Source organism: Papio anubis, chromosome 7 (genome assembly GCF_008728515.1).
Source record: "Papio anubis isolate 15944 chromosome 7, Panubis1.0, whole genome shotgun sequence".
Taxonomy (NCBI): domain Eukaryota; kingdom Metazoa; phylum Chordata; class Mammalia; order Primates; family Cercopithecidae; genus Papio; species Papio anubis.
Window position 1 is genome coordinate 18,519,625 of NC_044982.1, and position 23,738 is coordinate 18,543,362.

General features: G+C 40.0%; 1 long non-coding RNA gene across 2 annotated transcripts in view; it reads right to left on the reverse strand.

The window, feature by feature from the left end:
• The window catches only part of LOC103886426, a 71,996-nt gene extending 51,689 nt beyond the window's left edge, over positions 1–20,307 (reverse strand). Inside the window, exons 1-2 of one of the 2 annotated variants that reach the window (XR_650013.4) lie at positions 18,262–20,307; positions 17,446–17,535 (exon numbers count right to left, since the gene is read on the reverse strand). This is a non-coding gene — a long non-coding RNA (uncharacterized LOC103886426). Of the gene's footprint in view, positions 1–17,445; positions 17,536–17,806 lie in introns of both variants that reach the window. The other variant, XR_650014.4, reaches the window with a different exon arrangement.
• Between the last annotated feature and the right edge of the window lie 3,431 nt (positions 20,308–23,738).

Consider the following 23,738-nt stretch of genomic DNA (forward strand, 5'->3'; position numbering starts at 1 on the left):
GGCTAAGTGACAGCTGACATGCAGAGGAAAAATAAGAGGAGCCAAAGATGCTAAGGCACCAATTTTAGGGCACTCTTTTCCATTAGCCACAGGAGTTACAGTGCCCGGGGCCCACAAAAATGTTTAATTTTCATTTCTTTTAAAGTAAGAACAAAAATTACTCCAATCATAACATATCTGTAATAATAAATTCAGTCATGATTGTTTGTCTTTATAATAAAATACAATTTTTAATGTTAATTGTTGGAGGAATGAGGTCACAAAGCAAAGGGCCCAGAGTTCAGGGAGGACATAATGCAGCTGTGAGCAACTTTGCTGACTTTACAATCTAGTCCTGGTTGTGAGATTCATTTGGCATGAACTAGGTCACCCCCTTTCTTCTCTCAGCCTCTGGCTCCCACCCTAGCTCTCTCATACTTCCAGGGTCAACCTGGGCTGGGTGACTACATGTTCTGATATTGAGGGCACTTTGGTCTGAAAAGGTCTTGTTAGAGGCTCTTGACAAAGCTAAAGGTGATACTGTTTTTAATAATTTCTACAAAGATATTGAGTTCAGCCTTTGGGCATATCTGTCTTAGTTTCTCCTCAGGGTAAACACAGTCTAGATGGTACAGATACCATCTTTCTGGAACTGTTGAGAGAGAGAAGACCCAGATAAACTCTGCCAATGTCGCACAGTATGCGTAAACAAGAAGTGCTGACTTCGATCTATGAGGCAATTCGAAACTACCATAAATGACTCAATAGATAAACTAACTTGGGGAAATTAAAAGGGGCCCACGGGCAATGATTACTTCCACTTTAAGGAAGTTAAGGACCAAAGGAACTTATCAGAAAACACTTTAACTTACAGACTCATTTCCCAACAAAGTAGTCTTTGTTCTAAATAGAAGTCTCATTTGCTTTAGATAATGTAGAGCACCAAATTGGGCGATTTCTTAATTTTACAGGAATCTCAATGTTTCTTGTAAAAGAGATGAAGCTTTTCTGGCTCTTGGTGTACAAGGAGGGCAGAGGTCAAAACGAGGACTTCTAGCTCCCAAAGCTTTTCCTTTTGGAAACCACCTGCCACCAACATATAACAAAGCCACAGTTGTGAGAGATGAAGCTAAAACCATGCATGCTCCACCCCAGCCCATTCAATGGCTTTGGAGCAAGTGTTCTGTCTGATCAGAGATTCTGCAGGTACAGTTTATATTGAGTCATTAATCCGTTCATCCCCTTAAGCCCCTTTCCAAGCCCCAGATGCTGGTGATGCAAATGTGAATAAAACTCCATCCCTGTTTGCTTTGCTGACACTTTTCCTGATAGTCCATACATATTACACAATTGTTAATCACCTCTCCCATCAATCAGACCATAATCTCCATAAGAGCACAGACTTTGCCCTTTTGTTTACCGTCGTGAACACGGAGCACAGAACAGTGACTAGCATTGCTAGATAAATATTTGTTGCGTGATTTTGCCGCATGAATTAATGAATGAGATTATTTCATAATAATTGCTTAATCCTGGACAAACTGCTAAAAAGAAAAGTCCATACATTCTATTCAAAGCAGTTTTTGTTATCATTTTCCAAGAATCTGGTTTTGAGAGAACTTATAGAGACATGGAAGCATGCTAATTTTACCAACACTTTTCTTTAATAAACATGAAACATAAATATGCAACAGGGAACTACCAAGCTCTGTATAAACCTCTTAGAAGCTATTCACTTTGCAGATTTGAACTTCACTTGACCTGGCAATTGTTCTAATTTATCTCTTTAGTAACTTTTAAATATAGTATTTGCCAGCTAAATAATGTAATTCTTCTTTTAGTCATTTAAAATAGTAGTTCCTTGGTACCAGGCTAGATCCTTTCTTAGGAAAAATTAATCTGTTTTCAATAATCTTTGCACATGTTCAAAATCTGGTTGGCCTGTATTGACATTTCAAAAGAAAACAGACTTGGATTCTGAACCAAATCAAATAACTCTCCAGGAATGAGCCATTTGGCTTTATAAAATAATCTGGTAGAAAGAGTTCAGTCTTAAGAGTAGAAAGTATAGAAAGTTACTATGTGGAATGATTGTCTTTTGATGCCTGGAATTCCATATTGATGAGTCATTCTTTGGGGTCTCAAAGTGCCTGTTAATCTTTTGATTTTCTCCTATGAACCTGGGAGGACTGAAATATCCTAATGTGTTATCTGCTAATCATATGCCTGTAGAAACCAGACAAAGATGAACCAGTGAAGCAGAGAGGTACAGGAAAACAGGGAGTTTGGGGGTACTGTAAACTGTCAAGTACCTGTGCCATCCAATTTCTAGCCAATAGCAACTTTATGCTTTTCATGTAGAAGGATGGCCATCTAGCTGGGCAGGAATGGGAGTGGGTTGGCAGAAGAGGAATGGAGAGAATGGGAGGGGTACTGGTGTTAGAAGTTAACTTTGCATAGAAGTTTACATTTAAAAAATGTAACACAACACCCATTCTCCATATCAAGGAATGAGGACAGAGTCCTGATGAAAATGATATGGAAAAAATAACTAGAGCTGCCTTAAGCCCCACCTTGGTGCTCCCTGGATCAAGTCCATTGCTGCCCTTTGGGAATTTGGGCCCAGTTTTGTCATAGCGGTTGCTTTCTCTAAAGAAGCTGAGCATTCCGATTTTTACAGAATATGTTCTGGTGGTGGTGGTGATAGCTTAGACTGAGTGGGTAGAAAAGGCCTGTTGGATAAGATAATATTTGGGTACAGTCTTGAGGAAAGTGAGTGAGTGGGTCATAATGTAACAGGGCCAAGAGGCTTTCAGGAAAAAGAAAGGAGTACATAGCCCTGCAGCAGGAATGTGCTTACAAGGCAGTACATAGGTTATTGCCCTGGAATGGAAGGAATGGGATGCAGAGTGTACACAGATGAGAGGAGGAGCAAGCAACAGAGCACGGTAGAATAGAGATGTCCAGTAATGGCTTTGGTGAGAGCACAGTGGGAGAAATAAGGGGAGCTTTGAACACAAGAGTAGCATGAGCCAACCTGGGTCTTAGAGGGTCTACTCTTGATGATGCTGTGAGGAGAATCATTAATAAAGGAATAGGAAGAGAACCAGTTAGAAAGCATATTGATTTGGATGAAGTTCAGTGGTGAGAGGAAAACCCAAATGATAGTGGCTTTAAATAGAAGTTAGTTTCTCTCTTACTTATAGATCCAGACATTAAACTCCAAAAGTAGATGACAGATCTGTTTCGCCAAGTCCTCAGGGACCCAAGACCTTGCAACTCGCTGCCATGAGTACAATAGAAAAGAATAAACATAAGGATGTATCCCTGTGGTCTAAGTGATCATCTCTGTACTGAAAAACAGGATGGAAGAAGAGATTAAAAAAAAAAAAAAGCAAGAAAGGATACCTTGGAGCTCTCTCTTAAGGAAGGTTCTATAGATGTTTCAGATTACATCCTCTTGGTTACACTAAGCTACAGGAAATGTTAGGAAATATAATCTACATTCTGGAAGACCAAGTGCCCAGATGAAAATTGTATTTGCACAGGATATAGGGAGGGAACAAGCAGTTTTGTCCACAGGATACTATTGCAGTAATCCGAGTGGGAGGTGATGGTAAGGGGGTCATGAGAAGTGGTTAGATTCTGGATATGGTTTGAGGTGGAGGCAACAGGACATGATGATGCACTGGCTGTAGGATGTAAGGAAAAGTACAGCCAGAGATCATGAACGTTAGGGCTTAGATAAATGAGAAATGGAGCTACTTTTATGGAGCAACCTTGAGGGTAAAAATAATCAGGAGTTTGATTTTGAGGAACGTTAATTTCAAGATAATAATGAGACACCCAAGTAGAGATGTCAAGAAGGCAGTTGGATATGCAAGCCCAGAGTTCAAAGGAGACATCTGGCTTAGAACTAGAAATTTGGGATCCATCTGCATAGATTTTGGTATGAAAGCCTATAACATTTGACAAAATCATCTGGAGAATGAGTGCAGATGGGAAAGAATCAACATAAGGACTGAGCTTGGGGCACTCCAACATTTAAGGGTTGGGGAGATGAGGAGGAGTGACCAGTAAGGAAAGCAAAGAACCAAAAAAGAATAGTCCCTGGAGAAAAAAAGTATTTCAAGAAGTGAAAGGCACATTGTATCCAATAGTACTGACAGGATGAGTAAGCGAAGATTAATAATTGGCCACTGGATTTTATAAGATAAGGATCACTGATGACCTTGATGTAAGTTGGTTTAAAAAAAATTTTTTTTGAGACAGAGTCTCGCTCTGTTGCCCAGGCTGAGGTGCAGTGGCACGAACACAGCTCATTGAAGCTTTGACCTCTTGGGCTTAGGTGATCCTTCTGCCTCGGCCTTCCCAGTAGCTGGGATCACAGGTGCACACAGTGAAATGGTGAGTATGAAAACCTGCCTGGAGTGGGCTCAAAAGAGAATGAAATTAGAGAAAGGAAGACAGTGAATATAGACAGTTATTTTCAGGAATATATGTATAAAAGATAGCAACAAAATAGGATGGTAGTTGCAAGATAATGCAAAGTCAATTTTTTGTTTTTTTGTTGTTTTGAAAGATGGGGTATATATTAAGATGTTCTGTGTGTTAAGGGAAAGATCCAGCATAGAGGGAAATTTTGATAATGCAGGAGAGGAGAGAATTGTTGGAGTAGGATTCTTAAGTAAATAAGAGGAAATGTGCCCAGTGCACATATGGAGGTTTTGGCTTTAGAAAGGAGCACAGACAATTCACCCAGGAGGGATGGCAAATTACATAGGAACAGATGCAGGTAGGCAGTAGAGGAAGTGTTGGGAATCAATGGAAATTTCCTCTGATTGCTTCTTTTTTCTTATTTAAGTAGAATTCTAACTCATCAACTGAGAAAGAAGAGTGGGGAGGAACTGGACAGTTGTGGAGAGAAGAGAAAGCATGAAATAGTTGTGCACTAGATCAAATGAATGAATGAATGAATGAACTCTGGAAATGCAGTGAGATTACTGGGCAGCACTATGGATTTATTTTGCATCAGCAGTCATGAGTTTAAAGTGAAACTAGACACAGGAAGCTTGTGAGCATGGGCATAGGTAGAGTTGGATGAAATCAGAGCTGGGGTTTTGCCAGGAGAGTGCAACAGGGGTGTCGAGGAAGAGAGACAAAGAGAGGAGAGGAGAGGCTGGGAGAGAAGAGATTGAGTGTATTTATTTAAAGTAGTCATAAGAAGGGACTGTTAATCTAATCTGACCAAGAGCGATGATCAGATTAGACAGTGTTAAGCTCTTAGATTCAATAGATCAACTACATACTTCCTTGGAAAGGTTGGCAAATTCTGCATAAATAGACATTGTTACTTTTACAGTGATGTATTAGAGTATTCTGAGCCACAGTTGAAATAAAACCCGAATTCCAGTGGCTTAAAGAACAAGAAGTTATTATAATAGGATTTGGATTGATGGCAGCACTCTTCCACAGTCACTTAGTGGTCACTATAGAGCCATTTGGGGATAGCTCTACCATCCTCAATATGTGGCATCTAGAAGTTTTACAAAGCTTTGCCACACCAATCAACCAGTAGAAAGAAAGGACATATTGGGATAGGTGTGAGGTTTGAGTGGCCCAAATGTAGAGGTGACATATGTCACTGCAATCATATTTCACTGAAGAAAACTTGGTCACTTCACTGCAAGGGAGGTTGAGAAATGCAGTTTAGCTCTGCACCAGAAATAAGGGGAGAATGGATTTTTAGTAGGTAGTTAGCAACCTCTATCATAGTTAGCCCCTTTTGCTGCTATCATCCTTTACATAAAACATATGTACATACTACTCTGGGGAGAAAACCCAAAATTTTGCCCACTATTGAATTTTTCTTTTTTTTTTTTTTTTTTTTTTTTTTTTGAGACGGAGTCTCGCTCTGTCTCCCGGGCTGGAGTGCAGTGGCCAGATCTCAGCTCACTACAAGCTCCGCCTCCCGGGTTTACGCCATTCTCCTGCCTCAGCCTCCCAAGTAACTGGGACTACAGGCGCCCGCCATCTCGCCCGGCTAGTTTTTTGTATTTTTTAGTAGAGACGGGGTTTCACCGTGTTCGCCAGGATGGTCTCGATCTTCTGACTTCGTGATCCACCCGTCTCGGCCTCCCAAAGTGCTGGGATTACAGGCTTGAGCCACCGCGCCCGGCCCCACTATTGAATTTATCTCAAGGTCTAGGATCTCCAAATGATGCTCTGGCCTCTTCTAAAGTCCAGATACAGTTCCTTAAAGTTCAGCATCCTTTGAACTAAAAGACAAGTTATCTTTGCTCCATCTGCCTATTCAATACACAGAAGTGGACTGGTTAACCACAATAAAAATGCCTAAAGAATTCCCTGGTCCAGAGCAATGATGGAATCCTGTAGGGTAGGTATCGCAAAGATCCCCAAGCCCTAGAAGAAAATGTTTTGATAGACCCTGGGTCTGTCCTCTGCAAGGAACTTTCTTCCTCATTTTCCTCTGTCTCTTGGCTCTGCCCTCCTGGAGAATATTTTTGTCCATCAGCCTCCATGGACCCTTATATGGTGAATATTGAGGAATATGTTACTAGGAGTTGCACACCTTCCATAGCCCACTTTCTGCTCTTACTTAAGGGTAATTTTACAGATTCAAGCTTGTGGTTTCTTGGGCATTACAGTTTTCTCAAAAACGTGATAGGTATCTGACCTACTTGTTCCAGTCAGTTTCATGTGCTTGTAAATAACCCCCAAATTCTTTTCTAGACCTGATCTAAGGTTTGTCTTCCTGGATCAGACCGTCTACTCCACCGTCATGGAATCCACAGTGAAGTCTAACATAGCCTGTGTGGCAAAGCAACTTTATTGATATTATCTTTGCCACTTGGCTGGATCTCACTCTCATTTTCTCTCTCTCTCTCTCTCTCTCTCTCTCTCTGTCTTTTTGTCTGCAAATCTTATCTTTTAGTATTTGAGGTATAGAACCCAAGAGTTTTTTCAGCCCCAAGAAGCTTTGTATTTTTTTTCCAGTTCCACTTTTGCTGGCAAACTAGCCAATTCTTGCTTGAGTTTATCTGTTTCCTGTAGTACTTGACTAAAAACAACAAATAGCAGTTGACATACGCTAATATTCCTACTCTTTTCAGCTGCTTTCCCTAAAGCCACAGACTCAATAGGTTCTTCGTCTACCTTCCAAGTAATCACAGATGATAATTTTTAAAGTATTTCATCCATGGATAACATGAGGCTTTCGCTGTCTAACCTCTCATAACCATTTTATTCCTGCCTTCAGTCTGAATGCTAAGCTAATATCTTCCATTTTAGATGTCTGTTATGGTGCTTACTTTTAGGTACTAGTTCTCATATGAAATAAGGAAGATGCCAAACACAGGGACCCATAACATCCAGTTGCTTACGAAAGATGTATTCCTCTCTCAAGGTTTAATCAGCAGCAACAGTGATACTGGTTTTCACAGATTCAGGTGTGCTAGTGAGTCTGCCATTTTCGACGCCTGGCTGCCAACATTGCCTCATGGTCATCATCCCACTCAGCCAAGAAAGAGGAGGAGGAGGAGGAGGAGCATAAGTGGGAGGTTTTAATGGGCTAGGCCTGGAAGTGGTGCATTTTATTTCTGTTCACATTCCATTAGTGAGAGCTTAGTCACATGGAATAATTTGCAAGGGAAATAGGAAAACCTGCTCCAGCCACGGGTCCAGGGAGGAAGAAACAGTGGATGTTGCACCCAGCTGGTGGTTTCTGTCACACACAATAATAAAGGGTGATAACAAATTAAGGACACCAATTTTTCCTATAGGATGGCTTAATATCTCTGAAGTGTCATCATTATATTAGAAGAATTAGAGGAAGTTGTAAGATTTATAGATGGAACCAAGGGCTAAATGAAAGGGATTTTAAAAAATCAATGACTGGTGTCAGTTATAAGTGCTCAAGAAGGAGAAAAATTAGGATTAGATTTGATTTGCAGCAGTAGGAGAAGACGGGGAACAACTGTCTTTTGGAGGTTGTTGGAGTTTTCCATTTTTAGAAGTTGAGATTTCCTTTGTTTTGAGAAAACTCATTTAAGATTCGAGAGAGAAAAAGTCCCAATAGGGAAGCTATTTTAAAGGAGAAAACAGTGCACCATTCATCTTAATATACATTTCAGAATAAAAAGGTAATACTGTAGTGATGACATGAATTAACATGAGTTTTAACCCAAGTATACTTCTGAATGAAGAAATAATTTTTCCTTAAATATATAATTGGACTCAAATGATAGCATCCCTTATGTACTGTTACTTGTATTGAATAGTCCAGACTATGATTCTTTTTCTGAGGTCCTGAGGTCAGATTATACCCCGTGAGTGAAGGTGGGAGTTTTCATGAAAGGAAATGGATGCTCCCACTCTCAATCATTCTTGTGTAGAGGCAAATGAATGGGCTTTATTCTTGGGAAGGGGCCGACTTCCCTCTCTCACTAATGTGAAAGAGTGGGAGAAGTAAGGTTAAGAGGCTGAGGGATTTGGCTGTGTGGGATTTGAACTAGTATTTCTTTCCTAGAACTCTAGGAAAGAAACGTCTAGCAGGAGCTAGATGGAAATGCCAAGATTAAATTTTGGCTTGTGATCCCCCAAAGAAATTACTTTTAGTAGCACTTAGTAATGTTTTGAATATTATTTCTTAAGCATCCAATAAAGATTTTTTAGAAAACCGCTTTTATTATAAAATGAAACACAGATACAGAAAATTCCATAACACAAAATTACAGTTTAATGAATTACTGTAGAACAAGTACTCATATAAATACCACCGCGTCAAGAAATAGACTTTATGAGCTACCCAAGAAGCCCTCCACATACTTGGTTCCTCTTCCCTAAAATAAACCGCTATCTTGGTTTTTTATTGCAATCAATTCCCTTTTTAAAGAAATAGTTTGACCACCCAATTGTGCATTCATAAATGCTATGGTTTAATTTGGTCTCCTTTTAAAATTTGTCTTGTTTCTTTTCATCTAAAATTTCACCCCATGATCCTTTTTATCCTTTGTAAAGTATTTGTCGAAGAGTTTTTTCTTTTACCTATAGAGATTCTCATGATCTGGGTTTTGTTGATTATATCATTATGGTATAGTTTAACATGTTCCTCTGCCCTCTGTATTTCCTGTAAATTGGTAGTTTGATCAGATTCAGATTTGTTTGTGTATTTTGGCAAGACCATGGATGATTGTGTTCTTTCATCAGGAGGCACGGACTGTCTAGTTGCCTCCCTTTGTGTTAGCAGCTATTGCTGCTCAAGGCTTAGATATGTGAATTGATTATGAGCTGCAAAGTGGAGATTTCATTTCTTCTTAATTACCTGGAATCTTTCTATGAAGAGTCACTTCTCATCTACTATTTGATATCTGAGATAAAATTCATATAGAAAAGACAGGATGAATGCTTAATTCATTCTCCTTTGTTAGTTTTAAAGATAATGAGTTGTTTTCCCAAATCCTTCCCCAATCATTTTTAAGGATCACTATACTAATGGATTTAAATATATTATATATGTAGCAATCCTTGGCAGTTAATATTCTCAGAAAACTCAAATTGCTCATTTTTGGCCACAGAGAGCCTCTTCTAATTGATTCCTTTTGACGTGATGCTTATAGTATGAAAACACATTTCAGGATTATCCTGTGTATTTCCTACCACTGTCCTGAAATTAGTCATATCTCCAAGAAGCCCTCATTTAAAGGAATATAATGGGTGGTAGGGATGTTTCATGTTTCTGGATTGAGTTCTTGCTTCCAGAAATGTCCAGTTGGCAGGTGAAGGACCAATCCAATTTCCCTTGCATCCAGATTGTGATCTTGAAGTGAGGTGTCTTGAATTCAAATGAATACATATGTACTGATATGGTTTGGATATGTGTCCCTGCCCAAGACTCATGTTCAATTATAATCACCAGTGTTGGATGTGGGGCCTGGTGGGAGGTGATTGGATTGTGGGAGCAGTTTTCATGAAAGGTTTAACATCATCCCCTTGGTACTGTGCTCATGATAGTGAATAAATTCTCATGAGATCCGGTTGTTTAAAAGTATGCAGCACCTCCCCGCTGTTTGCCCTCACTCTGTTTGCTCCTGCTCCTACAATGTGAGACCCCTTGATCTTCTTTGCCTTCTGCCATGATTGTAAGTTTCCTGAAGCAGAAGTTGCTATGCTTCCTGTACAGTCTGAAGAACTGTGAGCCAATTAAACCTCTTTTCTTTATAAATTACTCAGTCTCAGGTATTTCTTTATAGCAGTATGATAATGGACTAATACAGAAAACTGACACAGAGGAGTGGGGCATTGTTATAAAGATACCTGAATATGTGGAAGGAACTATGGAACTGGGTAGCGAGCAAAGATTGGAAGAGTTTGGAGGGCTCAGAAGAAGACAGGACAATGAAGGAAAGTTTGAAACTTCCTAGAGACTGGTTGAATGGTTATGACTGAAATGCTGATAGTGACATGGACAGTGAAGGCCAGGCTGAGGATATCTCAGATGGAAATGAGGAACTTACTGGCAACTGGAGTAAAGATCACTTTTGCTATGCTTAGCAAAGAGATAGCTGCATTGTACCCCTGCCCTATGGATCAATGGAACTTTGAACTTGAGAGTAATGACTTAAGGTATCTGGTAGAAGAAATTTCTAAGCAGCAAAGCATTCAAGGTGTGACCTGGCTGCTTCTAAAAATGACATAAAACTTGAACTTATGTTTAAAAGGGAAGGAGAGCATAAATGTTTGGAAAATTTGCAGCCTGGCCATGTGGTAGGAAAGAAAAACTTGTTTTCAGGGGAGGAATTCAAGCAGGCTGCAGAAATTGGCATAAAAAGAAGCTAAGTACTAATAGCCAGGACAATGGGGGAAAAGGCATTGAATGCATTTCAGAGACTTTTATGTCAGTCTCTCCCATCACAGGCCTGAAGGCCTAGGAGGACAGCATGGTTTTGTGGGGCAGGCCCAGGGCCTCACTGCTTTGTGCAGCCTCTAGACACTGTTCCCTGCATTCCAGCCACTCTAGCTCCCACCATGGCTAAAAGGGGCCCAGGTACAGCTGTGGGCACTGCTTCAGAGGGTGCAAGCCATAAGGCTTGGTGGATTCCACATGGTGTTAAGCCTTCGGGTGCACAGAATGCAAGAGTTAAATCTTGGGAGCCTCTGCCTAGATTTCAGAGGATATATGGAAGAGTTTGGATGTTCAGGCAAAAGCCTGCTGCAGATGCAGAGCCCTCATGGAGAACCTCTACTAGGGCAGTGGAGAGGGGAAATGTGGGGTTGGAGCCCCCATATGGTGTCCCCACTGAGGCACTGCCTAGTGGAGCTGTGAGAAGAGGGCTGCCATCTTCCAGACCTCAGAATGATAGATCCACCAGCAGCTTGCACTCTCAGCCTGGAAAAGCCACAGGCAGTTAACACCAGCAACTGTGAAGGTTGAACCTTGCAAAACCATAGGGGTGGAGAGGTCCAAGGTCTTGGGAGCCCACCCCTCATGCCAGTGTGCCCTAGATGTGAGACATGAAGTTAAAGGAGATTATTGGAGCTTTAAGCTTTAATGATTGCCCTGCTGGGCTTTGGACTTACATGGGGCCTGTAGCCCCTTTCTTTTGGCCAACTTCTCCCTTTTGGAATGGGAGTATTTACCCAATTTCTATACTCTCAGTATGTCTTGGAAGTAACTAATTTGGTTTTGGTTTTACAGGTTCATAGGTGGAGGGGACTTCCCTTGTCTCAGATGAGACTTTGGACTTTTGAGCTAATGCTGGAATGAGTTAAGACTTTGGGGATTACTAGGAAGGCATGATTGTATTTTGCAATGTTGGAAGGACATAAGATTTGAGAGGGGACAGAGGTAGAATGATATGGTTTGCATATATGTCCCCACCCAAATCTCATGTTCAATTGTTAACCTGGATATTGGAGGTGGGGCCTGATGAAGGGTGATTGGATCATGGGGGTGGTTTCTCATGAATGGTTTAGCACCATCCCCTTGGTGTTGTTCTAATGATAATGAATGAATTATCATGAGATCTGGTTGGGGTTTGTTTTTTGTTTGTTTTTTGTTTTTTGAGACAGAGTCTTGCTCTGTCACCCAGGTTGGAGTGCAGTGGTGCAATCTTGGCTCACTGCAACCTCTGCCTCCCAAGTTCAAGCGATTCTCCTGCCTCAGCCTCCTGAGTAGCGGGGATTATAGGCGCACACAACCACACTCAGCTAATTTTTTGTTTTTTTAGTAGAGACGAGGTTTCACCATGTTGTTCAGGGTGGTCTCAAACTCCTGACCTTGTGATCTGCCTGCCTCGGCCTCCCAAAGTGCTGGGATTACAGGAGTGAGCCACTGGGCCCAGCCTGATCTGGTTGTTTTAAAGTGTGCAGTGCCCTCATCAACTCTCTCTTGCTCCTGCAACCACAATGTGAGGCACCTCCCTTCCCCTTCACTTTCCGCCATGATAGTGAGTTTCCTGAGGCTTCCCCAGAAGCAGAAACCACTATGCTTCCTGTACCGCCTGCAGAACCTGCCAATTAAACCTCTTGCTTTGTAAATTACTCAGTTTCCAGTATTTTTATAGCAGTGCAAAAAAGGATTAATACATATACATGTATATTCAAAAATATAAATTTAAATAATAAACATATCCAATTCAACTTTAGAAGAACTTAACCTCTTCTAGCTTAATGTATAGCTTCTTTTCTTCCATATTAAGAATTGTGATTTTCAAGAAAACAGTGGATGATAGAATTCGAATAAGACATAATCACTCGTTTCTTTTATCCTCCATTACATACACAATGATTATTTCACAATACTGCTATCAATACTAACCCACCATAAGATTACTGAAAACAACTTAAAAATTATGTTTATGCTCTTCCCAACTTTTCCCATTTTTTAGTTATACCATAGCTATATTGCCATAGTGTATAACTATTGCACATCATAATCTTGCCTTTCATACTTTCATTTTGACTTCATTCTATAAGTAGTTATGTATTTAATGCTCACTACCAGTATTCATGTTGATGCCTCTTTACATGTTGAATGTCCAAAGTTTGTTCTCCAGTGGATTCTTCAGGAAAGGTTTAAGGGAAAAATATTCTTTGAATTCCCAGATGTTGGTAATAGCTTGTGTACAGCTTTTAACCTAATCTTGAAAGTCAGTTTGGCTGGGTATGAAAATTTCAGGTTGCATTCTTTTTTCCTTCAATATCTTAAATGTATCACTTAGTTATCTTCTGGCATAAAATGTTGTGCTTGAAAAATCTGATGACAGTCCCTTTTCTTTCCATTATAAGTCTACTTGAGCATCTTCTTTTGATGCTCACTGATGAGCTTTGTTAAATACAAGAGCCTGTTCTAACATTACCTTAGGATTTATGAAAGAGGATCATGTCCAAACTTGGAGGGAACCTGAGAAATATATGAAATGCATTATGAGGTGGTGAGAGGGGATCTACACATGGCTTTGTAGAAGCAGTGGTCCAGAGCATGGATGCAGGGGCAAGTGAAAGACACCACCAGCAGAAAGTCATTTACACACACACATTCCTTGGGAATTCTAAAAAATCCACTGGGAAACTCTGAAGAAATGTAGATTTCTGATAGTTCATGCAATAGGCTTAGCAATACTCATATTTTGAATACAAAAGGAAATAAAATATTTTTCTGTTATAGGTTGCCATGTCTGGTAATAGGCTGGGCACATTGGAAAGAGGTTAGAAATGTGACTGGAAATGAATGCAAATATGCCTTCTATACCAGTATTGATTAGCTAGAATATATAATAAAACAGAGGCCTCATTAACAGTAGTAACCAAAAATTTTTTTTCTTAAAGAACTAATCTAAAAAGAAAGAAATAATCCCAGATTTCTGATCCTAGAAAGCTAGTAAACCAAGTTAATGCAAAGACTAGCATAACATGTAGAAATGCAGGATACAATCTATAATATATAGCAATTTTTAAAAAACATGCTTGCTGAATTCACATAAAAGAAAACCTACAGGTATAAAAAATAAATAAGGAATGGGAAAACAGAACTATAGGTCCAGAGGGTGTTACAAGCAAGATCTAACAATTCTTCAAACAGTAATTCTCCGGTTACAGAAACTGGTTCAATAAATAGAAAAAGGGGGGAAAATATCCATCTTATTTTATGCCATATAATCTCTATACATGTGGTGAAAGCATTTGGTGAAATCCAACACAAATTCATAATAGACACTTATAACAAATTTCTTTAGCCTGAGAAAGGAGATTACTAAAAAAAGCAAGAACAAATACCATACTTAATAGTGAGAACTGACAAGGATGCCTGCCTTGGCAATTTCATTCAGTGCTATTATTCTGGAAGTTCTAATTGGCATAATAATATATGCAAACAGATAAAAGTTAAAGAGTTATGTAAAGAAAATCAAATTTTTATTGTCTGCAAATAAAATTAATATCTCTGTAAAAATCAAAGTAAAGTTAAAGACAAATGACTAGAATTAATAAGAGACTTCATCAAAGTTGCTAGATACTAGATTACCTTATAAAAATGAATTAATTCCTCTACACCACCAATAAACAATTAAAGGATAAATTTTTAAAAATACCATTTACAGTATGAAAAATCTATTAGTGACCCAGAAATAAATCTACTAGAGGTGGCTAAGATCTTGATGGAGAAAATTGTAAGTTCTTATTGAAGGGCATAAAAAATTTACATGAAATAGAAACATATGCTAACTTCCTGGATGGAAAGTCAAAAATATGTAAAATCTCCCAAAGTTTATCTATAAAGTTTAATGCAATTCCAATTAAAATTACCAGAGTTTCCTCACATAACTTGATAAACTTATTCTAACATTCCGATAGAAGTGTGAAAGGCCAAGAATAACAAAGACAATATTGAAGAAAAACATGCATAAGGGAAAGTGGACTTTCTTTACCAGATACAGGGATTTATTATAAAGCTATTTTATAATGCTGTTATAACACTATTCACACAGTGTGGTTATGGTGCAGAAGTAGATACAAAAGACCAGTAAAAGAGAATAGAAAGTGTAGATCCAGACTTAGGTATATACCAGAATGAAGCAATATTAGGAAAGTGTTATTGCATAGAGAAGAGAGAGTGGTTATTCAATAAATAAATGGTTCCAAAAAATTGGCTTCCTGTATGGAAAAATATAACAATATAAATTGGATATAAATTGGATCATATAAACATATAAATTCAATTGTTACCCACAGCACTTGCTAAGATAAATTTCAGACAGTGCTCTGAGTGACTATCATAGGCTCTCCCACCTATGGAAGTGGCATGCCTGTCACCTACATGATGATTTATGATTGACATGAGGAAATAGGGGAAAGATGGTCCCTGGCTGAAGGACCAATGTTTGCCCTGATGAAGAAAGAAGCAAGCTGTGGATGAGGAGGCTGACATCACTGAAGCTTGGCGAATGGGGTGGGTGGCCACAGTTGAGATGTGAAAAGCTCTAGTAGGCCATGTTGAGTTTGCAATCTGTCCTAAGAGCAAATAGAAGCCAGAAGAGTTTTCAGTGGGACAAGCACTGACTCAATCTTTAAAAGATCCTTCTAGCCACTATGTAAAGGATGAATAAGAAGGTCAGGAGTACATGTGGAAAGACCTATCAGGTGTCCAGAGACAGACTGTGGAGGTGGCTATGGCATTATGAGAGAGTTAGACGTTTTAGAAGAATGGACTTAAAATGGGACATGGTTACATGACCAGAAATATACCGCTATCCCTTTGTATCTATGGGAACTGGCTCCAGGACTCCCTGAGGATACCAAAATCTGTGGATGCTCAAGTCCCTGAAATATAATGATGCAGTATTTGCATATAGCCTGTGCTCATCCTCCTTTATACTTTAAATCATCTTTAAGGTTACTTATAATGCCTAATACAATGTAAGTGCTTTTAAACAATTGTTATACTGTATTGTTTAGGCAATAATGACAAAAAAAGTTGTACATGTTCAGGGCAGGGGCAAACATACATTTCTTTTTAAAATATTTTTGATCTGAAGTTCTTTCAATCCTTGGATGCAGAACCCACGGATACGGAGGGCCAATTGTATTTTGTTACAGTTCTTCCCCAATTTCAGACAGCAAGGCTAAAGCCCCAAATGAAGAGACACTTTTGAAGGTTGCAAAAGACAACAAAAATTTTATTTTGGGTAAGAACTGTAACAAAAGATCAAGTAAAAACTCAAGTAAGGGGTAGACTTTACACTTGGGTAGAAAGATGGAGAGAATACCAGAATCACTGGAGAGCTTTGTTCAAATTATATATATTATGGACATATCAGGCCTCCAATTCAGGCATCAAAAATTCTACTGGGGGAAAAATTAGATGTATTATTGAGAATTTAGTATCACAGCCACAGCATATGAAAATCCAACCATAGAGTTGGCTTAATACTTCTAAGAAAAGGCATACTAACCATTCCTAGGGAATGGTAGGAAATTGTTGCCTTTATAGACTGAGCTCTTTGCAATTATCAGAAAAATATTTGCTTCATTGTTTGATCTCCAGTGATCTATAAGAAAGTAAAGGGCAAAGGGAAAGAAGGTGGTAAAACTCCAAGTCAGGGACAGCTGCAAGAATACTGGAGAGGACTGGCCAGGCATGAAGGGCTGCAGCTTTGGCCACTGTGGCGGACTGCATGAATATCGTAACTAGACACCCAAGTCAATATCACTAGCAATCTCATTTGGAAATGCAGGACCTGGACTCATCAACATTTTCCCACCATCCTATAACTCCAGGGAATTTGTATGGAGTAAGGGAGGGTGCCCTAGAATGACTGACGCATCAAAAACTCATGGGGTGGGAAAACTTTCTCAAAGTGAAAGTTTTGAGATATCCCTACGCCTAGCCCCACTGAGAATCATGGCTGTAAAACTTCTGTAGCCTCTTTCCGAGGAAGGGCCCTGTTGTAGGTTTTGAGTTATCCAAGATTTTTTATAGTAACATTGAAATAGCCCACATTCATTATTGTGTAGTTATCCAGGTACAAATAGATTCGATTTGGAAGGGACCTTCAGGACCATCTAAACCTCATTTTACAGATAAGAAAACTAAGAATTTGGCTAAGGTCACATAGCAAGAGTGTAGTGTGGTATCTTTGGTACTAAAATTCAGGTCATCTGCCTCCCACCTCATTACGGCATCTATCACACACACTTCTATTCAGTCAAGCTACCCTGACCCAAGAAATAGAGCACATTCTATTTCTAACCTCCTGCTGTGAAATGCCAACTGCTTTTTCAGTCTGCATTAAACTATGGAGCCGCGTCATGAATGTGCCATTGGAGAAATACAACAGGATGAATTCTTAACTTTCAGGCTCCCTATTGTCCTCATATATATTACTCCAACTCTGCACAGGGAATTTGTGTTTCAACGGGTGAGTGAAATAAATCCTGAATAGCCGTTACCTCATGTTAACAATGGCTTGGGGATAAACATCCAAGGATTGCAGGATTCCTCTAGCAGGGACAGCAGCTTGTTTTTCACAAGGCTTGTTTCTAGAAATGGACATGGAAAGGGAAAACAACTTACTCTTGTTTGTTTTTGATCGAAAAAGTGGGCAAATTTAAAATGCATTGGTATGTGTCCTTATACATTTGTGTCTTCTGGTTCTTTCTTGCAAAACATTCTATGTGGCTCCAGTCATTCATACATAGACCTGCAGTAGTGTTTCCCAAAGTGACTCTTAAGGAATTCTGTTTCTTTGAGATATTTCATAAGAGTATACAGAGAGAGCTGCAGCCTATATCTTGCCTCTAGAAACATCACCTTTCTCATTAGCAGATAAAAGGCCTTGGAAGTCCTTTTATTTAGCCCATTTTCCAAACTTCTTTGATCATGGAACTCATGTTGACTTTTTTCATGTACCCTCCTTAGAACTCAAGTTCCACGGGACACTCTTGGGAAGTCCTGGCTTATGAGTATCCTCCAGGAGTTTAACACCCTGGAGGGGGATTTTTGGTCACAATGGCTCTCTGTAGAACCTCATAGACGCAGTTCCAGCTGTAAGCCTGACACCAAGGTGACCACCGACATCAGCAAATTCTCTTTTGTCAAAATGTGACAGTATCTTTCAACTTTCCCCCTACTCCTGAATGTCTAAAGAACTCTCAGTGCGTATTAGCCATCACCATGGTTGAGATCCAGACCTCTGCAGAGACAATCTTGATCCTCCAGCTCCCGTTTCACATTGCCCATGTCACCCTCGGCACTGAAATCCTTACCTCAAGCACTGGGAATTCAGGCCATGGAAGATTAGGAGGTTCACAGCAGGTTGCTTTGCCTTTTTTCTCCCTATTCCTTTTTGCATTTTCTTCTGGGTCTCTCAAAGGCCATCTAATTCTTCTCTGTCATACGAATAGATTTTGGAAACTACTTTGTTTCCTAAGCATACGCCTGAGAGGACTCACCCCTTACCCCCAGCAGCTTATCAAAGTATTTCTGTATTTCTGTCAAACTAGTGGAGTGTGCCTCCAAGAAGAATTGTGATTACATTTTCCCATGTCGTTGTTATGGAAACTGTATCTATATAAAGTGGGAAGATGCCAATAAGGGTCCTTGCTCCTTGACTGTGAGCTCCCCTATCTTTTATCTCTCTGTTGGTCTAGACGTGTGGTAATCAACCCTGGTTGCCCATAACAGCCTTGTGAGCAGCCTTCAAAATACAGATATCTGGGCCCCAATTTCTGAGATTCTGATTTAAATGGTGGAGTCCATGCATCGATTTTTTAAGCACCAAGGCAATCCCATTGTGTGCATATCAGAGTACAATATGACTGATTGAGAACATGGAGTCAATGGAAGTTGAAAATGCCATTCATTGTCAAATCATCATAAAGATGAAACAACTACTCTGCTGATAATACACCTGATCACCCAAGTACCTACTCAGCTATTCTGATCACCCACAGCTCTTCAGGTACAGCTTTTCTTCCAGATGCTCAGCAAAGCATGATAACATAGTCATTTATTCCTGCTCCTGCTCATTGATCTCCAAGCTTGTGAGAGTGGGAAAATAAGGAATGTTTAGGCACTTTACTGATAGATGTCCTTGGTATAATGTTACACTTAAAATGTACAGCTGGGGATGGATTTTCAGCCAGCTCCTGTGTGCCCAGTCCAGGGCACTAGTGACTGACTTGTTACTTGTAGGCAGTTGGTACAACTCGCTCATCTCAGAGGTGTGGGGAGGCAGAGTCTATCAGAGATTGTTAATGAAGGTAGCTGCAGTAGTACCCAAAGTGAGGTGGTGAACAGGAGTGATGGGGTAAAGGCAGCTCAGTAAGACAGGGGCAAGCAGTCCCACATCTTGCCCCTAACTCACTGTTCTGAACTGCCATCCCATCTTCCCACTTCTGCCTCAGGAGCAAGTTGTCCTTCAAGATTCAGGACAAATGTCACTTCCTCAGTGAAGCCTTCTCTCCCTCCTTGGTGTCTCCATAACACTCTGATTAGACTTCACATGATATAATTTGTTTTCCTACTAGATTCTGAACTCCCCAAGAGCAGCAACCCATATCTTAACTCTCTTTGCATCAACAGAGCCAACACAATGCCTGGCACAGAGTGAGCCTCAATAAATATGTCTATGATATAAATTTGCTAATAAAATGTCTATGGTATCTATTGCCTATCTCAGAGTGAATTTAAGAAATTCAACATCTCTTACAAATCTAGATCATTCACTTAATAGAATGGCGTTACCATATTTATCAGCACGCACAGACAATAAACCTCAAGCTCTGCTTTGATAATACAACAACTCTAACTCTTATCTTACTTGGGAATGGGGGAAAATGATGACTGAATTGGAGGCCACTAAAAAATGGTAGGGAAGAGAACCAGCCAGGTACAACATCGTTTTGCTTAATCAGAATCAAGATGAAACCTCTTTCTGCATAAAGATACTTCAGTGCCTTCTCATCCCCTGAAAATGTTAAGCATTTTCTTAAAAAGAGATTGCTGCTGTTTCTAACATGTGCCCAGGGTTCTGGGAATCAACTAACTCTGTTGCTTCCCTGCTCGCCTGTGCTGGAAATCTCAAAGGAGCTGAGGGAATCTGGGCCTTTGCTCACTTGTTTTCAGGAGGCATGGGGCATTCCTATCTGAAGACTGCTGAGAGTAACTCCTCTTGACAATTTGTAGCTAGCTAAATCCACTATGCTTTCTTACTGGATGTAATCCTGACACCCAGAGATGCTAAGCCCAAATGCCCTCAGAAGTCAGGCAGGGAAGGAGAATAGTGGAGTAACACCGTGATTGGTAGGAAGTAAGGCAAATGGGAAAAATGAATGCTCTGCCTAAAAATATTTAAGTTCAGAATTTTTCTGGAAGTTGACCCTGCCAAACAAAATACATCTATAGGCCAATTTATTCAGAAGGCCTAAGTTTTCAATTTGCATATGGCCATTTTGCTTTTCTGCATTCCTACCCCATACCTCTATGTAATTTTTTTTGCCCTTGACCCAAGAGTAATTGGGAGTGAGGTGCAGGCAGAAGATATGGCACTGGGATATGTTGTAATTGAATGTTATGAGGGCAATGATAATTACACAAAATTTTGAGTGGGATGTTTCTTAACTGCATTGAAAGACTTGGCACAAGAAAACGGGAAGTTCATGACAGCCAACTGCCAAGTAAAAACAATCTTAAAAAGTCAAAGAGTTCTATGGTAACTTTGAAGGAGACTCTTATTTCCTACAGACTGCTGAAAAACAGACCCAGCATCTAGTTTTCAGTGTAGCAGAGCTGCACAGGTGACTCAAGGCATAGCCCCAACAGATCTCATCTGTCAAAGTTAATGCCCTGATGGCAAAAGAGTGGGACCACTAACTTGTATTAGAGATATTTGGGTATATTATCCTGAGAATTCTGAACTCTGACATGTCTCTGAACTCCCCAGGATGGCAGAAGCAACTGATTCCAACTTGCCTGAGGGGAACAGTCTCCCCTTTTCTGGAGTCAATGAAATGACACCACTTAAGGCAGGTGCTTTGCAATATGGCACTAGTTCTCTTCCAGATCCAGTTCTCACTAGTTCCAGGCCAATGACCAGAGTCAAGTCTCAGCACAGTCTGATCAAGGAAGTACAATCTCTGCTCTAGGAGGAAAAGTCTATACTGAAAAGGATTTGCAGGACCTGGGACACATGTGGAAGCAGATCTAGAGGACATCATCCTGGAGTGGGAAGACAGATAAAAGACTGCATAGGGAGCATTTTCAACAAGGGAGAGCTCATTCGTGACTTAGATTTCAATGCTTTGGAAACATCTCAAGATGATTCTGAAAATCTGTTTGGATGGATCCTTAAAGCTTGTACAGTATGATGGCCTTCAGTAAATGAGGTAGAGATGCTAGGACTTTCTTGATGTCTAGTATTGAAAAAAGGATCAGAAGGATCATAAAGATGGGGCCATTAGAATTAATTTATTTTGTAAGATCTAAAAATCTATCACCTGGCCGTGTTCACTCAGTGAACACAGAATATACTCCATTAACCAAAGAAATAAAGAATGCTGTGGTCAGAGGGAACTGACAATTGTTTAGAAGTTTAATGGAAATTATCTTTGTAAAAAGGACTGATGGTTAGATATGCTGCCATAAAATTGGGCTCTATATTATCAGTGGGGATGACAGGATTCTAGAGTGGCAGAGCTTGGAATTCTGATAGTTGAACTATCAGAGACATGGTGGACATAATGTCTATAATGAGCACCAAGGTCAGGCTGTCAATCAAAATGCCTTAATGGGGATCTTTGGTGTTGGCTAATAGACCATTGTGTTCTTAGATGTGAGATAGCTAGACTGCTGACAAGGATTGCTGACTTGCACTAATTTATTTTAAAAAATGGAGAACTACAGAAGTGTAACATCCGTCACCACAATGAAATCTGCAGTCTTTCTTCCAGTTTAAAAATTTGTTAATATGTAGACCTAGAACCCACTAATTGAAAGGGAGGCTGAGTTCCCTTAAGGAATAACATTGCAATGCTATTGCAAATTTATATACACATATGAAATATTCCTTATAATCCTTCCCCAAAGGGACCTATGGCCATTGATAGACCATTGTACACTGGGGTAGGAAGTACACATTATTTGGTTTTGAGCACTGTTAAATATGGAATCTGAGCCTTCTGATGCTAGTGGACTCAAAACTTCATCATGTAATTCCAGTTAGAGTAGGTATATGGAAGCTAGGTGATAAATGAAATGTTAGCTCAAGTTTATTTCAGTTATTTTTCTAGTCTCCAAATACACAGCTATTTTAAGCATCTGGCAGAACCCTCCCATTGTTTCTCCAACTTGTAGATTAAGGGCCATTATGGTAGAAAGAGCTCTATAGAGCCGGGCGCGGTGGCTCACGCCTGTAATCCCAGCACTTTGGGAGGCCGAGACGGGTGGATCACGAGGTCAGGAGATCGAGACCATCCTGGCTAACACGGTGAAACCCCATCTCTACTAAAAAATACAAAAAAAACTAGCCGGGCGAGGTGGCGGGCGCCTGTAGTCCCAGCTACTTGGGAGGCTGAGGCAGGAGAATGGCGTAAACCCGGGAGGCGGAGCTTGCAGTGAGCTGAGATCCAGCCACTGCACTCCAGCCTGGGTGACAGAGCAAGACTCCGTCTCAAAAAAAAAAAAAAAAAAAAAAAAAAAAAAAAAAAAGAGCTCTATAGAAACCCCTGCAATTTCTGCAATTCCTTCTCCTCCTACACATACACACATACACAAATGCGCACGTGCGCACACACACCTGTGTACACATTCATGCCCTATATGGTAAATAAGACGCAATCTGCATCCCAAAAGGAATTACACAGATTTTCACTACCATTAAAGATTTAAAAAATGAATGTGTGGTGGTCTCATCATATCCCTATTCAGTTGGTTTATCTGTATCTTGAAGAAAACGTATGGGTCATGGCAGACAAAATGTGGTACCTTTCATGAAAAAGACCAACACAGTCTTTGGCATTTTATATGCAGCTACTAATCTGGAAAGCACTTTGTTTTTAAGTCAGGGGTAGGTAAACTACAGGTCATGGGCCAAATATGACCACAGACTACAAAAGCAGAGTTGAATAATTGTAACAGAACCATGTGACTAAAAGTATTTATTGTGTGACCCTTTACAGAAAATGTTTGTTGACTAGATTTCCATCAGCAAAAATGATCAAAAGGAATCTGTCTTTACATTTAGAGGGACAACTCTACATACTTACTGTTGTGTTAACTCTCCTGTTCCCTGTCACGATATAATAGCTAGGTATTTCCATAATCTTAACCTTCTGCAGAACGTCACAGTATCATACTTTTCTACTGTATTGATGATGCCATGCTTACTGGAAATGTTAGTACCCTAGGTGACCCAGTAAGATACATGCATATCAGAGAGTAGGAGATAAACCCAATGAAGATTCAGGTTCCCATGGTATTGGTCAACTTAGTAGCTATCCAGCAATCCAGATTATGCTAGGATATTATTCCAAAGAAATAAGCACATTGTTCTACTTGCAACTCCTACCACTAAGAAAGAGGTACAGTGCTTGATGAGCCTTTTTGAATTTTGGTGGAAGAATAGACTGCATTTAAAAATACTGCTTTGGTCTATATTCTGGGAGATACAGAAGTTTTGTCTGGGCCACAGTTAACAGAAGGCTCTGCAAGCCAGACTATTGAACCATAAAACTCAGTAGATCCA